The sequence below is a fragment of the Penaeus japonicus genome, unplaced genomic scaffold (genome assembly GCF_977035675.1).
Source record: "Penaeus japonicus unplaced genomic scaffold, GWHDUDI00000001_assembly GWHDUDI00000034, whole genome shotgun sequence".
NCBI lineage: Eukaryota > Metazoa > Arthropoda > Malacostraca > Decapoda > Penaeidae > Penaeus > Penaeus japonicus.
This window is the reverse complement of record NW_028234436.1, coordinates 5,900,794-5,920,793: the sequence shown is the minus strand read 5'-3', so window position 1 is coordinate 5,920,793 and position 20,000 is coordinate 5,900,794. Positions and strand designations below refer to the sequence as shown.

At 34.4% G+C, this 20,000-nt stretch overlaps 2 protein-coding genes across 6 annotated transcripts in view; both read left to right on the top strand.

Moving 5' to 3' along the window:
* The window catches only part of LOC147467651 (caspase-1-like), an 11,661-nt gene extending 11,351 nt beyond the window's left edge, over positions 1-310 (top strand). Inside the window, exon 4 of the mRNA XM_086530734.1 lies at positions 1-310. This exon is cut by the window's left edge and continues 940 nt beyond it. The gene's annotated coding sequence lies outside the window, so the exon portion shown is untranslated.
* LOC122243177 (caspase-1) overlaps positions 1-20,000 on the top strand; it is a 98,746-nt gene that overhangs the window by 51,835 nt on the left and 26,911 nt on the right. The gene's annotated exons all lie outside the window — the stretch shown is intronic.

Below are 20,000 nucleotides of genomic sequence, written 5' to 3'. Positions count from 1 at the left end.
TTTACATTTTCCCCTTGAAATATGATGTTGGGAAGACAATACGATATACTCTCTCTCTCTCTCTCTCTCTCTCTCTCTCTCTCTCTCTCTCTCTCTCTCTCTCTCTCTCTCTCTCTCTCTCAACTAAATCTTGATAGTTTTAATTTTGGACTCAGACTGAAATCGAAATGAAAGGAGTTCAGGTCCAGGTACGCCTATAAGTATATAACATGATGCCATCATTAATATCTTGTCGTCAAAAAGTTATTTCCTTTATCAGTAATTTTGTTTTCCGATTACAATAAATTGTGATTTGCATCATTCCCTCAAATATTGGTTTTATTTTATTCCTAATTATATAGATATTTCCCTATTTCTAATTATATATTTAAATAATTTGAATAATGATTTTGTAACCTAGCATCACTACATCCTATGGTTGTATTGTTTGTTGCTGTTGATATATGCTTAACTAATATGGCTGTAAATGAGATATTCAGTTTTTTTTTGTGTTTTTTTTTTTTCATGGACAATTATACGTCACTATTGTAATCTCATTATTAGCTTTGCTGTATTTATTGTATCATTATTGATTTCTATATTTTCTAAAAGGCACTGTCTAGCTTTCGTCTATGATATACTTTGCATATATCATTTATTTGAATACCAGTATAATTTTCATAACATTCCGGTCCTTCAATAAAGATTCTTGCGTTATATGCTTACGTACATCATATTCGATCGAATAATTGATTCATTATTGACTGATACTTTTATTTATTTATTTATTTTTTTACATCATGCAAGTAAATTGCATTGCTTATAAGATTTTAACTTTATTTATTGCATTCATAATTACTGAATGAATTCCAATGAAAACTAAGCTAATTCAGTGACCGAATTGTAGACCAGTGAGATATTGGCCTTAGAATATGTTTGAATACTAATTTCATGTGACCGGAAAATTTCCCTTAATTGATGAATTTTAAAAACTATTCTCGGAGGCTCGCAGCTTTCACCAGAAATAATCTACATTTCCAGCCCACTTGCCCGGGCGGTTTTGGCTCCCAGACTGACCCTGGATGCAATTGCAGTGAACAGCAAGGCTTTTACTGATTTCCAAAAACAAGAAAAACCTTTGGCATGAAGCAGCTTCATGCTGAACTAATTATGAACAAAACAACGAAGGGAAATACAGAAAACATGAATTCATCGAAGGCTTATTCCCTTTATTCCTTCTTGTTTACGTCCTAAAGAAACAATATAGCAAGAAAGTTTTGGGCATTTTCGTTTTTCCTATATTTCCCAGCGTTGTTTTGTTTACATTTTGTTTACATCGCGGGAAGTGAAATACATTAAGAGGAACCGAATGCAAGGTACAAGTTGCACTCAGTCGTGACGGATTGGATTTTGCCAATAATGATGACAGTAACAATAACTATTGTGATAAAAAAAAACGATAATGACATTGATGATATTAATCTTATGATAATTATGATGATAATGATATTGATGATAGTGGTAACAATAATAATGATAGCAATAATAAGGATGATGAAAAAATAGGGATAGTAGTAATAATGACCATGAAAATAATAATAATAATAATGATAATAATAGTATTAGTCATAATGATAATAAGTACAGCATCATAATGATGAAAATATAAACCGTAGAGCAACGATTAGAATACTAAAGGCAATGAATTATAACCAAAGTAATGAGTATGCATGATCGCTGTTGATCATAACCAAAGAATTGATAACGATGATGATAGTAGTGATAACTACAACGATGATAATGGTAAAGATAATGACAATGATGATGATATATCATGATTATCCTTATCATTATCATTATTTTGCCATTATTTTTTTATTATTTTTTTTTCTTATTATCATCGTCAATGTTATCATTAGTATTGTTATTATCATTACAATAATTTTATCATCGTCACAGTTGTCATTATCATCCATTATCATTACTGTTATTATTATTATCATTACTGTTATTATCATTATCATGATTATGGTTATTGTTATTATCTTTTTGTTATCATTATTAATACTATTGTAATTATATATATATATATATATATATATATATATATATATATATATATACATATATATATATATATACATTGAGGTCAGGTCAGGTCAAAGAAACATGCTACTGGTGAACATGTAAACCAGTACTACCTGTTCATGGTCGGGTGGTCGGCGACTAAACCGGCTCCCCCATCTGATAAAATCAGCTTGCTGAATCTTATCTTATGGGAGGGTGTTTGGACACCCAGCAGGACTAAAAACAAAATCTGTCAAAGGGCGGAGGAGCTAAAAGAGAGCAAACGGCCATCCACACCATGCATTAGGCAGCAGTGATGCAAGTTTTCCTTTTTCTGGCGGAAAAGCCTTCTTTGACCAACGGCAGACTAAGGATAACAGAGGACAAGACAAATATCTTGCTTTTTTTTTATTCCCTGTACTGCGACCTAGTGTTGGGCAGCAGCTGCACTAGTATCTGTAGTAAGCGGAAGAGATAGTGGCCAACGGCTGCTACAGAAAAGCAGGGGGCAGTTTCAGCAAACCTGTTTCTGGCCCCTGTACTGCGCTAATGGAGAGGAGAATGGCACCACCATTCGGAAATTGCCGGAGAATCACTGATGACAATGACAACCAAACCCATTTCCATACTGGATCGGTCGGGGCCCAGGATAAAAACGGCCGCGCCGTCACTTGATGCTCACAGGGGTGGCGGTGTTAAGTGGACTACTGATGGGCAAACTGAGAAAGAACAACAGCTGGCGAAAAAGAACATATGCATTGGCACTTGGAACGTAAGATCACTAAAAGATGAGGGAAAACTAGAAGTGTTGGTAAATGAGATCTCTACCATCTCTTGGAATGTTTTGGGAGTTTCAGAACTTAGCTGGACTGGCATTGGAGAAACGAGCACAGAAGATGGACACAAGTTGTGGTACAGCGGTGCCGAGAAAAAAAACATGTAAGAGGCGTAGGAGTGCTGGTTGAAAAAGAAACAGCAAAGTCAATGATCGAATGTAAACCTGTATCTGACAGAATAATTGCAATTAGACTAAAAGGAAAGCCCCGCAATATGACAATCATTCAGATATATGCACCAACATCAGACAGCGAGGACGAAGAGATTGAACGGTTCTACCAAGATCTAGAACAAACCATCAAAGAGAAAGCAAAGAGAGATATTCTTATAATACAAGGGGATTGGAATGCTAAGATCGGATATAAGGAAAGCACTGGATGGGAAGGAACTATTGGAGATTTTGGAGTAGGAACAAGAAATGAAAGAGGTATAATGCTACTAGAATTTGCCAAAAGACATCACTTAGTTGTGGCTAATACTCTCCATAATCATAAACTATCGAGAAGAACAACGTGGCATTCACCAGATGGAGTCACACATTATCAAATAGATTATAGTCTTGTGGACAGAAGATTCCAAGCTGGAATAAACAGACCCAAAACGAGAACTTTAAAAAAAACGGATATTGGTAGTGATCACGGCCCAGTTATGATGACATTCAGAATGCGACTCTCTAAAGAGAAGAAGATTTCACAGAGACGCATAAAGTTTGACTTGGAAAAGCTGAAAGACAAGGAAGTAGCAGAAAAGTATAGAAGTGAACTGGCGGGGAGATTTGCACCACTCTTGCTGCTCACAAATGAAGAACCACAGCAGCTCTGTGACCAGTTCACTGATATAACTTTCAACACAGCAAATGAGATTTTAGGAAAAGCCAAACCAATTAAAAGACCATGGATAACACCAGAAATCCTACAAAAGTGTGAAGAAAGAAGAGAACTAAAGAAAAATAGATTTACCAACAATGAAAGTCTGGGCCAGTATAGAAGGGCAAACAAGGAGGTAAAAAGAGCTATCATCAAAGCAAAAGATAATTGGGTTGAAAAACAAGCTGAGGATATTGAACAAAGCTTAGCAGTAAACAATTCTAGAAAAGCCTACAGTGTAATCAAGAGCTTAACAAAGATGAAGACAGGAAGAACAAATGTAATAGAAGATAAAACCGGTCAGCTGTTAACAAATAACACCGAAGTGACAGCTAGATGGAAAGAATACTGCCGCGAGTTGTACCAACATCAAGCAGAAGTTGATAGAACAGTATTAGCAGAGGCTACATCAGAGGGAGAACCAGAACCAGTCATCTTAGAATCGGAAGTAAGGGCAGCGATTATAAAGTTGAAAATGAATAAAGCACCTGGATATGACAACCTTCCAGCAGAATTAATTAAGTGCGGTGGAGATCCCATTATCAAAACCTTACATCTTCTGTGCAACCGAATACTCCAAACTGGTAAATGGCCTACACAATGGACCCAGTCCATTCTCATTCCTATCCCAAAAAAGAAAATGAGTAAAAAATGTAGTGAACATCGCACAATCAGTCTTATAAGTCATCCTAGCAAAGTCTTACTCATCATCATCCTAAATAGAATAAAACCGGGAATTGAAGAAATTCTAGATGATTCACAAGCTGGCTTTAGAAAAGATCGAAGCACAGTGGAACAAATTCTTAATTTAAGGCTCCTTGGTGAAAGTCAGAGAAATCATTAGAAGAATGTTTTCCACAACTTTATTGACTTTAAAAAAGCATTCGATGGGGAATGGCACGAAGCGCTATGGCATACAATGGCCAAGTATAACATCAACCAGGGTATGACTAGGCTTATCCAAGAATTATATGAGAATGCGAAAACAACAGTTATGGTAGGTAACAACTACAGCGAATGGTTCGAAAGTACAGTGGGCGTTAGACAAGGATGCATTCTGGTCAGTGGGAGGAACATCAATCGAAACGTACTGGTCTATGTTAGAGAAGAACAACTAGAACATGTGTCAGAATTCAAATATCTAGGTGCAACATTAACAGAAAATGGAACCAGCGAAATTGAAGTTAAACATCGTGTAGGAATGGCAACAAGTGCTTTAGCTAGATTGGAATCTATTTGGAAAATGAGAAGTATTAGCATGAAAACAAAAATTAAACTACTAAACTCGATGGTAAAAAGCATTTTCTACTCTCTCTCTCTCTATGTCTCTCTCTCTCTCTCTATCTCTCTCTCTCTCTCTCTCTCTACTCTACTCTACTCTACTCTACTCTACTTTTATGCTCTCTACTCGTACTTCTCTCTCTACTCTAATCGACTATTATTCTACTATCTCTCCTCTCTTTCGCTCTACTCTCTATCTCTCTCTCTCTCCTCAGGTCTCTCTCTCTACTCTCTCTCTCTCTCTCCTCTCTCTTCTCTCTCTCTCTCTCTCTTCCACCTCTCTACTCTCATCATCTCTCTCTCTCTGTTGGATTAATGGTTATTTAGTGCTGTGCTATCTAATGCATATAAGATTGATACTGCATCATATATCAGGTTAGTAACTTATTATCACTATGAGGTGAGTCACAGTACGAATAAATGTTTGTTTCATTGCAATATTCTCCCTTTATTGATGTGCATGAGTGTAGAAAAGGTTATGATTGCCAAATCGCGGATAACTTTCACAATAGCAAGAGACTTCACAAGACGCAAAACTTCAGTTTCCTCTTGGACACCAGGTCAGGGAGAAATAAACAACAACACATTTTTGTTATCAAGTTTCTATAGCAAAGACTACGGTGATGGAACACGCCACACAAGGTTATATATAGTATATATATATATATATTATATATATATTATAATATATATATATATATATGAATATATATATATATATATATATATATATGAATATATATATATATATATATATATATATATATATATATATATATATATATGTATGTATATATATGTGTGTGTGTATGTGTGTGTGTGTGTATGTGTGGGTGGGTGGGTGCGTGTGTGTGTGTGTATGTGTGTGTGTGGGTGGGTGCGTGTGTGTGTGTGTTTGTGTGTGTGTGTTACAATCATCATCATCATTATTGTTATCATCATCATTACTATTAAATATCCTAATCTTGATCATAACATGAATCTTTAGAATACTTTGAATTTTCTATATCATCATTATATTTTTTTATCTTGTGATTCTTACTATATCTTTTTATTTTGCGATTCTTACTATTAGTTGTGTTGGAGCTTATGTTATTTCGATCACCGTTGATATCATTAGTACTGACATTTTCCTTTCATTCTCATCTTTCATCGCGCGTGTCATTATTATTCACGTGTTTGTGGCCCGTATGTGTCTCCCAATGAGTAGTGTGGCATATTCTCAACGATATAACGTTTCTACACAAAAGACCAGTTTCCCGCGTCACCCACCCGCTACCCTATACTTGTGCATCTGATTGCTGCCCGAAAACTAGGCAGACCTGGGCTTCTTCCTTGCTCAAGTGAACCCCCGATACTTCCCCTCCCCCCCTCCTTAGATTTGCCCTCGGATGGTGGCACCCCCGCTACGGAGGGTCATTAATGATGGGTTTTGTGTGTGTGTGTGTCTATGTGTGTCTGTGTGTGTGTGTGATTAGATAGATGGAAATATAGATAGAAAGGCAGATATATAGACAGGAAGCTTGACAGACAAACAGATACATATATAGATCGATGGATGAATAAAGATGGATACCCCTGATAGGACAGAGAACACGCCACACGCATACATACAACAGGGTATGATAGGTACCATATGTATATATAAGAACACACATACCCACATACACGCACACGCACACACACACGCACATGCACTCGCATACACACACACACATACGCACACACACACATACACACACAAACAAACACACAAACACACACACAGCTATTGAAACAATAAAGCAAGACTTACGTAACATCCAGGCGGCCATAATCCCCTAACAGTCAAAAGATATTCTTGCTAAACTAATGAAGTTCCTTTAAGCACTTTTAATGCAAAACAATAAACAATTAAAACTTCCCTAATCCCTTTCAAATGAATAGATACTAAATGTTTAACTGGCAATCTCGCAAAAAGGTAAACCCATATTTTTGAATGCAACAAATGAATGAAAAAACAGTTATGAAAATTAAAGCCTTAAACATGAGCTTATCTAAATGACATTTAGTCATTTCCTACATACCTTATTGTCCTGGCATGAAATCATTTGTATATCCAATGTAAGCGCTCTGTGAGTGTGCAAAGTCCTCATCGATTAATCGTTTTCTGTGTGTGTGTGTGTGCTAGTGTGGTGTGTCGATGTGTGTGTGTGTGACTGATTTGTTTAAGTCGCATATACATATATTGATGATTATATATATTCTATATATATATATATATATTATTATATATATAACATATATATATAAAATTACATATATACATAAGTAATCTTGTAGTATGTGTCACACAATGTCACTACACACACATAAAGCACAAACCTCACGACACAGCATATCATATATCCAACCCAATATGAAATATATATATATATATATATATATATATATAATATATATATATATATATATGCATAATATAGTATCATATACATATATATAACATATATATAAGACCTATTAATATCATTAACAGTGCACTTCAGATATGACACCACACATGACTGATTATATATAATATTACCAAGTGCCAACTATACTACTCATAGTATATATATATATATATATATATATATATAATCATTAAAATATGTATGGACTTATACTATATTATATATAATATATATATATATATATTACAAAAAACGTACTAATTTAACAATATGTATAAGCGTAAATATATATAATATATAAAATATACTATATATACCTCCATATATATATTATATATATAACATATATAGACCAACTCACTCTCACAACACTGTACCTATATACTAATTATATATAATTATATATACTATAAATATATCCTAATATATATAGCATATATTTATAGAGGAAAAGAGAGACAGGAGGGATGATAAAGAGAGAAGAGCGAGAAAAAGAGCAGAGAGAGATAGATAGATTGATAGATAGATAGATATATATAATAGCATACACAATCCATAGATAGGATAGTTATATATCATCAACGAGATATAAAAAAATAAACCCTATATTAATACCTCATAATACATATAATTAAATATATCTATATATATCCTATTCATATATATACATCAATATATATATTATGTTAATGAATAGTATGTATGTAACATATCAGTATTTAGTATGATAGTACTATCATCTTTACTATATATATATATATATATATATAAATATAATTATATATATATATATAATATATATATCTACTATATATACATATCTCATATATGATATAGATATATATCTTTATTTATATATATATATATAATATATAATATATATAATATATATCTTATATATATATAAGCACTATATATATATAATATATATATATATAATATATATATGATATATATATAGCATATAGTTAATAACACTATATGTAATACCATAGTAAATATATAAATATATCACATATAATATATGATTAGACACAAGTATCATATTCATACTAAATATCTATATATTGGGTGAGTGTGTGTGGGGGGGGGGGGCGGGGGGTGTCTGTGTATCTTAGGTTAATATATTATAATATAATATAGTTATAATATACCTATATAAATAATTATATATTAGTATATATTTAGTTGTATATATAAGTATAGAAAAAAGCAGTGTGATATATAATATTATACATCCACGGTACTATATATATATATAATATATATATATATAATATTGATTATAATATGATCTATATGATATTTGCATATATATATATACTATATATGTAATAATATATATATAATATATATATATATATATATATATTATAATTACTGTATTAATCATATATGATATCGTATATATATATGATATATATATACTGATATATATATATATATATATATATTACATTTATATATTACGTATTTTGTGTTGTGTGTGTGTGTGTGGTGTGTGTATTATATATTAATATTTAATATATATATATATACTATATATATATATATATATTGTAATAATCATTTGTATATATATATTAGAAGATTATATGATATATTACATATAATTTATATATATTATACGAATATATTTATATATATACATATTATATATATTTATTATATATATATATATGTTAAATACATTATATACATATAGGTATATAGTAATGTTATATATATATATATTAATTATGGTTATTATAATGATAATATATATTATATATAGTAGATCAACCATCACCGATGGAGGAGCCTAACTTTATGTGATTGAGTATGACTAATATAGTATAGTATAGACTAATAATAGATATTTTTAATTATATATTTATATATAACTATATATAGTTTTGATATATCATGATATAACATATAATATATATTATGTAACATATATATATAGAGTTAATGTTGAGATAAATATTATATATATACTATATATAACGTTATTCAACTTATTTAAGTTATATATATATTTAACTTATACCTACTACCTTTTATACAAATATAATAATATCGAATATATAATTCATTTTAAAATATATATATATATATATATATCATAATATATATAGTATCACATACTATTATATATATATATAAACATTATACAGTCATAAATATACATATCAATAATATAAGTATATACTATAATTTGATATATATATATATATATATATAAATATATACTTATACTATCTATATATACATAATATACATATAATATATATATAATTATATATATATATAATATATATAATATATATAGTAATATATAATATCTATGATTTTGTGTGCGGTGTGTAATATATGTTTGTGTGTTATGTGGTATGTGTTGAGTGTGTAATGTATTTTATTCATAGTATTATACATCATATATAATATATATCAAATATATATAGTATATATATGAAATATAATATATATATAAAGACATATATAATATATATTATAGTAACCCACTTATATATATATAAAAATATTTTGATAAATATACTCAAACACAAATATATATACCAATACACACCCATATAACATATATATATATAAATAATTATAAAATAATCAACATCAAATTATGTATATCAACACAATCCATATCACCGCACACTACCAAACACAACAAAAACATAAAATATACCACAACATACCATACCAAAAATAATAAAGTATATATCAATATATATATACTATTAAAATGCATATAATTATATAACATATAATATATATCCCAACTTATACTAACCCACCCCCCCCTCCCCATGATACATCAAAATAAACTATCCATAACATATATATACAAGTAATCAAATATATAAATATCACACCCGTTATAATAAAGCCTATATATATGATAACACTATACACAATAAATAGATATATATATAAAATATCCACCTATATAACCTTATATATATATAGAAATAACTCTTACATGTATAAATTTACAATACATAAAATCATCAAAACCACACACACAAACACCACCAAACACAAACCCAAAAACAAAATAAACAAAAAACCTTAAACTAACACACCACACCCAAACCAAACACAACCACGACAAACCACCATCACAAGACATAATAACCACAATATCCACACCAAACACTAAAAACACAACTTCACACGTCAAAACACAACCTTCCATACAACAAAAACACAATACACCAAAACACAACAACACACCTTCTCACTTTCCCAAAAATTCACACACATTAAACACACCACAAAACACAAAAAAACACCAACACACAACAACCCCAAAAAACACCACCAAACACAAATACATACACCCCAAACCACAACACACACACCCAAAAACACATCAAACACACACACCTACACACACACACCTCACACACACTCACACAAACACACCACACAACACACAACCACACACACAAAACCAACACCCACACAAACAACCACACAACCACACACACACAACACACAAACAACCCCCCACACACAACACACACACCAACACAAACACCCACACCCAATCACACACACCACACACACAACACACACAAACAACACACAAACAACACACACACACACACAACACAACACACCCACACACACCCACACCACACACACCCACACCCACTCCACACACACACACACACACACCAACACAATCTACACACACACACACCACACAAACACACACCACACACTACACAACACAACACACACACACACACCCCACAACAACACCCACACACACAAACACACACAAAAACACACCCACACACAACACACAACCACACAACACAACACCCACAACACTCCCCACAACCACACCCACCCACCCACACACACACACAACACAAACAACACACAACACACACAACACACACACACAAACACACAAACACCACACCAACAACACACACACACACACCACACAACCCACCACACCTCACAACATTCAACACACACAACACACACCACACACACACCACAGACACCACACACAACACACACACCACAGACACCACTCACAACACACAACACACACACCAGAGACACCACACAACAAACAACACAAACACACCCACAACACCCAATAAACACAAACACACACCACCCACACAAACCCACTACCACACACACACAACACCACACCAACACACAAACACACAAACACACACACCCACACAACACAACACCATACAACACACAACCCACACACACACAACACAACACCACACACAACACCCCACCACCCAAACCAAACCAACACCCACACACCCACACACAACACCACCCACACAACCCAAAACCACCACAAACATACCACCCAACACACAAACAACACACAACACCCCAACCACCAATACACACACACCCAACACACCACACACCAAACCACACCACACCACACCCACACACACACAACACAACCCACACACACCAACACACACACACAACACCCAACCACACAACCACACACCCACAACCCACAACACACATCACACACACCAACCACCACACCCCACCCCCCCACACACACCCACAACAACCACAACACCACACATACACAAACCCACACACACACACCCACACACACACAACAACACAACACCAAACACAAACACACAACACACAAACACACAACACACACAACCACACACACCACACCACTCAACACACACAACACACACAACCCCAAAAACACACCCCCCCACACCCCACCCACAACACACACACACCACACCCAACCCCCCAAACACACCACCCAAACCCACATACACCCACACACACACCAACCCCACCCCCACACACACACACACAACACCCAAACACACACCAACACACAACACCCCAAAAACCCACACCCACACACACACCACAAACACACCACACACACCACAACCAACCCCAAACCACAACAACACCCACACCACACCCCCCACACACACACACCCCCCACACACACACACAACCACACCACCCCAAAACACACAAAACACACACAACACACACACACATACAGACCACACACACACACCAACACCCACACACAACACACACACACACACCACCAACACAATCACACCACCACACCCACAACACAAACACCCACACAACACACACACACACCCACAACACACAACACACCCACACACCACAAACACACACCCACACCTACACACCCACCACACACCACACAAAAACAAAACCCCACACACAACCACCACCCCAAAACAACACAACACACACCACACACCCACACACAACACACACCCACCACCCACACCCACACCACCCCACACACCCCACCCCAACACTACACACACACACACAACACACACACACACACCCCCCACCCACATACACCACAATACATAAACACACACCACACACACAAACACACCCCACACACCCACAACACCACACACACAAAAACACACCACACCCACCACACAACACACACACAACACCCCAACACCAACCAACACCAACACACACACACCACAACACACCCCCACACCACCCACAACAACACACCCCACCCCCCAAACCCACCACCCACACAAAACCCACACAACACACACACAAAAACACACATCACACAACTCCAACACAACACACACACACCCCCAAACAACAACCCCACACACAACACCCCCCCACCACACCCCCAAACCCCACCACACACAACACCACCCACACCCACCACACCCACACCCACCCCCCCCCCACCCCCCCCCCCCCCCCCCCCCCCCCCCCAAACACACACACACACACACACACACACACACACACACACACACACACAAACACAACACCACACCACACACACACCACACAAACCCACCCAGTTTTTTGGGCTGCCCCCAATGTCTAAAGAGAAAGATTTTTGACCAATGCTTCCTCTCCCCTCATGACAATGGATCCCGGACATTGGCTACGACCCAAGGGACTCGAAGGAAAAATTGACGCCCAAAGAAGAATGGAAAAAGGGTAAACGCTAGGAGTTACTTATAAAAACAAAAAGGGCACATGGATCGGCAGCAAACAAAAGAAGGATAAACCAAGACCAAATTAAAAAAAAAAGGTGGCAGTGGGCTGGACCATATATCGAGACATAACCCGGTGGACAAAAAAACACAAATGGATAAAAAACGACACAAAAAGACCCAGGCAAGACCAAAGAAAAATTGCGGGATAAAAAGCAAAATTCGCAGGAGTAAACCGGAAATCAGAGGACCAAGCCGAAGACTGGAAAAGAATGAGAGAGGCCTACCAAAAGTGATTGATACAGGCGATGATGAGATGATATAGATAAATATATATATATATATATATATAATAGATAATATAAAATATTTTTTTGTGTTATGTGTGTGTTGTTGTGTGTGTATACATTTATATACATATATATATATATATATATAATATATATATATATAATATATATATAGTAATTAAATAATATATAATACATATATATATATATAATATATATAAATAATATATATATATAATATATATATATATGTATATGTGTGTGCTGTGTAATGTGTGTGTTGTATGTGTGATGTTGTGTGTGTGGTGAAGTTGTATATATGTAATATGTAATATATTAAATATATCTATATTAAATATATATAGTATATATATATATATATATATATATTTTATATAAATTTGATATGTATAATAGTATATAAATAATTAAATATATATATTAATATAAAATAATATATATATAATATTATATATATATTATTTATAATAAGATAATATATTACATATTAAAAATATGTATATTACTATATAATAATAATAATATATATATATTTATATATATATATATAAATATATATATATTAATAACATATATATATATAGATATATATAAAATATATAATAAAATAATTGATATACATATATAAATATTAAATATATAATTCTATATATAAAATATATATATAAATATATATATATATATATATAAAAATATATATATAATATTTAAAAATATATATATAATATTTAAAATAATATATATAATATAATATATATAAAATTTATATTATATATGTATATTATAATAAATAAAGATAAATAAATTATAAATATATATAATATATATATATTATAATTTATATAAATATGTATGTTATTGTATTAATGTATAAATATATATATATAATTTAATAATAAAAATATAATATATATATATAAATATACATATATCTATATATAAAATGTATAATGTAAATTTATTTTATATATATATATATATAATATATATAATATTATATATATAAAATATATATATACAAAATATTATTATATATATAAAATATATAAAATAATATATATAAATTAAAATATAATATATATTTTATATATAAATATAATAATAATTTATATATATACATAAAAATACTTATGTATATAAATTGATATAATATAAAATATATATATAAAATATATAATTATAAAAATATATATATAAATATATAAAAAATATATATATATATATATATAATTTATATATATAATATATATATAATATAATAAATAAATGTATATAAAAAATATTACAAAAAAAATTTTATATAATATATATCAATATAAAAATATATTATATATAATATTTATATTTATTATATATATATATAAAATTATAAATAAATATTAAAAAAATATAAATATATATATTTTTAAGTAATATATATAAAAAATATATATAATATATATATATAGAAATATATATAGAAAAAATTAATTAGATATATAATAAATAAAAATATATAAATAAAATATATATAATATATTATATATATATTATATAAATATAATAGTAAAAATCTTTATATCTAAAAATATATATAAATTAATATATATAAAAAATGAATAATAATATATAGTATAATATACAAATATATATTATATTTATATATATATATAAAAATATATATATTTAAAAATATAATAAAAATTTAATATATTTATAGAAATATATATTACATACATATTTTATAATATATATTTAGATATATATATATAAGTATTTATATAAAAATATATATAAAAAAAAATATATAATATAAAATATATAAAAATATATATATATATATAGATAAATATAAATATATAATTAAGGGTTTTTCTTTTCTTTGTTTTATTATATATATTTTATATATATAAATAAAATTATTATAAATATATATATATATATATATATAAAATATGATAATCTATTATATACATATTATATATATATATATTTATTATAATAAAATATATAATATATTTAAATATATTGTATTATATATAATAAAATATAATATGATAAATATAAATAAATATATAAATACATATAGATATAAAATATTTTAAATTTATATATATATATATTATTATAAAAATAAATATATAGAAATTTTTTAAATTTTAAAAAATTTTAAAAAAAAATTTTTAATTTAACTTTTAATCGAAAAGTAAAGTTTAAAACTTTTAAAACCTCACAAAAAACAAACCCTTAAAAATTAAAACCCCTTGAAAATTAAAAAAAACCAAACTAAAATTAAAAAAACTCATAACCACCAAACAACCTTAAACGTCCTCCTCCAAACACTACTAAACCTCAAATAAAAAACAAACCCACCACCTCACACCACCAACCCACCCCACAAAAAAACACCACACCCACACAAATTACACACACACACTCCCACTCTCTCACAAACCACACAAACACTCTACACACACACACTACTCACACACACAAACACTCACACAAACATCAGAACCACTCTTTGACACACACACCACTCCACATCACTCCACACTCACTATACACACACACACTCCTACACACACACTCTACCACACACACACACACTTGCACACACACACACACGCAAACTTCATTAACACACACACACACTCACACACACACGCACACACTCTCACACGACACACACACCCACCCACTCGCCCAACACAAACCCTCTCAATAACACACCCACACCCAACGCACTCTCACACACACACGACACTACAGCAATCACACACTCTGCACACACACACACACACACAAACCAATCGGAAACAAACACACACACACACACACACCGCACTATCACACACACACAAACCATGACACAAACACACACACACACCCTCACACCACACACACACACTCACTCACACACCCACAAACACACTCCAACACACACCCCCACACACACACACTTACACACACACACACATACACACTCACTCAGTCACACACACACTTACACACACACAAACACACCACAGCACAGCACACACAACTACACACTCAGCACACCCACACACACCAAAGACACATGACCTCACACACCCACCAGCGAAACACTCACACACACACACACTCACACACTCACAAACTCACACTCACACTCACTAACACACTCCACACACACACACACCCACCCCCACCCTCACACACCACACACACACACACACCACACCACACACAGCAACACCCCACACACTCTAAACACTCACTCTCAAACTTTCACACACACCCACACACTCACCACACTCACACCCAAGTCACCTCTACATCACAAACTAGACTCTAACAAACTCACTAAAACGACAAAACACAACTCATTGCGTGCACACACTCAATCTCCTCACTCACTCACAAACAGACCACACACACCCACTCACACACACACACACACACAAACACACACACCCAATACACAAACTCACACACGCACACTCCTACAACACTTACACTCAACCTCTATACACACAACAAACACTCACACTACACACACACACACTCTCACTCACACAACACTCCGGACCTCTACACCACTCACACAAACTCCAAATCTCATCACGCTCACTAAATCACATACTCTCAATCTACCACCTATCACCACCGAGCACGTCACAAGGGGGTTTTGGTGGTGGGTTGGGGGGGGGGGGGGAGGTGGACTGCCACCATCTCACAACTCAATCAATCACCCACAAAAACGTCAATAACTATCCCCACACACACACTGAACACAAAAAAACTCACATCACACAAACACACAACATCACACACTCGGCACTCAAAACATCTCAGCCTCACACCCTCTCAAAAAAACACACACTAAAAGTTCCACTCACTCACACGATCACTCTCACTCACTCACCTCTATCACTGCCTCCCACAGTTCTCACACACCAACACATCGAACTCTATCACAATAACACACACACTCCCAAACTACCTTCCGATTATATATGTGAGAAAGTTAAGAGACAGGACACACAAGTAACACACCCAGTCTCACAACAACACAACACACTAAGAACACTACTCACACAACACACTAACTCTGACACTCATCCAACCTCACTACAAACCGGATACACTATGACGTCTCACACAACACACAAACTCTCACACACAACTCACCACTCCCTCAGCTCCACACACAAAATCACACACTAACTCACACTGACACTCACTCACTCACACACACAACCACACACCCCCACTCAAACAAACACTCACAGCACAACAAACACTAACACAGATCACACACACAGAAAACACAGACAGACACACACGCCTCACACACACGACCGACACGCCACACAGCAGCACTCCTACACACACACCACACCCACTCACACACACACACACACACAAACACTACAACACACTAACAAACCCACCAACAAGAGGACACTCACACACAAAAACACACACACACACTAACACAACACACCCCCACACACTCATCCCTCACTAAAACAACCACTCCCCACCCACACTCACACCTCACTCCACACACTCTCACTCTCACCACTCAAACAACGAAAAACTCCTCACTCACACACCACACAAACAACACTGCAATAAACTCACACAGCAAACACCCAACTCCCCAATCTATAACCCACACACACAGCACACTCACACAACCACACAAACCACAATCACTGAGACCAAACACAGCACTCACTCTCACACCGTCACTGAGTCACATGAGCACACTCACACACACACACACTGACACACTCGACACACACTCACACATCACTCTCACACACTGACAGCCGTCCCCACCCCACCCCCCCCGGCCCACCCACCCCCCACCCCACCACCACCCCCACGCCCCCCCTCCCCCGACTCAACGACAAACATCAAACACTCTCAAACACAACACACACTCACTCACTAACACAGAATCTACAAAATCATCAATCACAAACTACACATCACATCTCACTATCCAATCACTCTCTCACAACAATCACTCACACTCTCTGGAGCAATCACACACCACACACACACAATCCACACACACTCCACACATCACAAAGACACCACTCTCAACTCACAAACACCCAACCCCCATAACACTCACAACACACCCACCCACTCAACACCCACCCACACACTGATGCACTCACACACACACGTCACCCACACACTCACACACTCACAACCACTATGCAACCCTCACTAAAACACACACACACTGCTCACAAAATCTCTAAACTCACTCTAAATATCTCTCACAACGACTGACCACACACCCCACAAACACCCCCACACCCCCCCCCCCCCACACACCCACCACCCCCCCCCCACCACCCCCCCAACAATCTAGAACACTGAACATCTCCACTCCTAACAATCAACTCACTCTCTAATCAATCAAACTCACACAATCTCACACTACATAAACAAACACTAATCACACACACACCACGCCATCCACACTCCCTCTCCATCAATCACACATCACACAGCACACTACTTCTCACAGACCTCATCACAAACACAACACTCTCCACTCTCACAGACACATCACCCATCAAGACACACACACTACGCAACACACACTCGTCTCTCGACTCACACACAACACACACACCCACCCTCCCACTTAGACTCACACTCACCCCACATCAACTCCTCTCTAACACACGTCACTCACACACACACACGTCTCACTCACACAAACACTCTCACCCCCCTCACACACAGCCACTCACACGTGATTCAACCAACACCAACACCATCGCAACTCCACAAACACACACTCACAACTCTCCACACACATCAATCTCACACAGCACACACACAAACACAAACACTCACACTCAATCACTCAGACTCACACTCTCCCCACACAGCACACTCTCCACACACAACTCACAACACAGCTCTCCTCACAAAACAAACAGACACACACACGTAACACACAAACCCAACACTCACACACACACTCAAACAACTAGCACACTCACACACACTCACAAAAAACACACTCACACACACAAACGACTCCCTCCCCCCCCCACACAACCGCCCCCCCCACCACCACCCCACCCACCCACAACTATCTGCAAACACCACACACTCACTCACTCACACGACACACACATAAATCACTAATACACACTACGTCACACCACACACACTCACCGATAAACGCCAGCCTCACACCACACA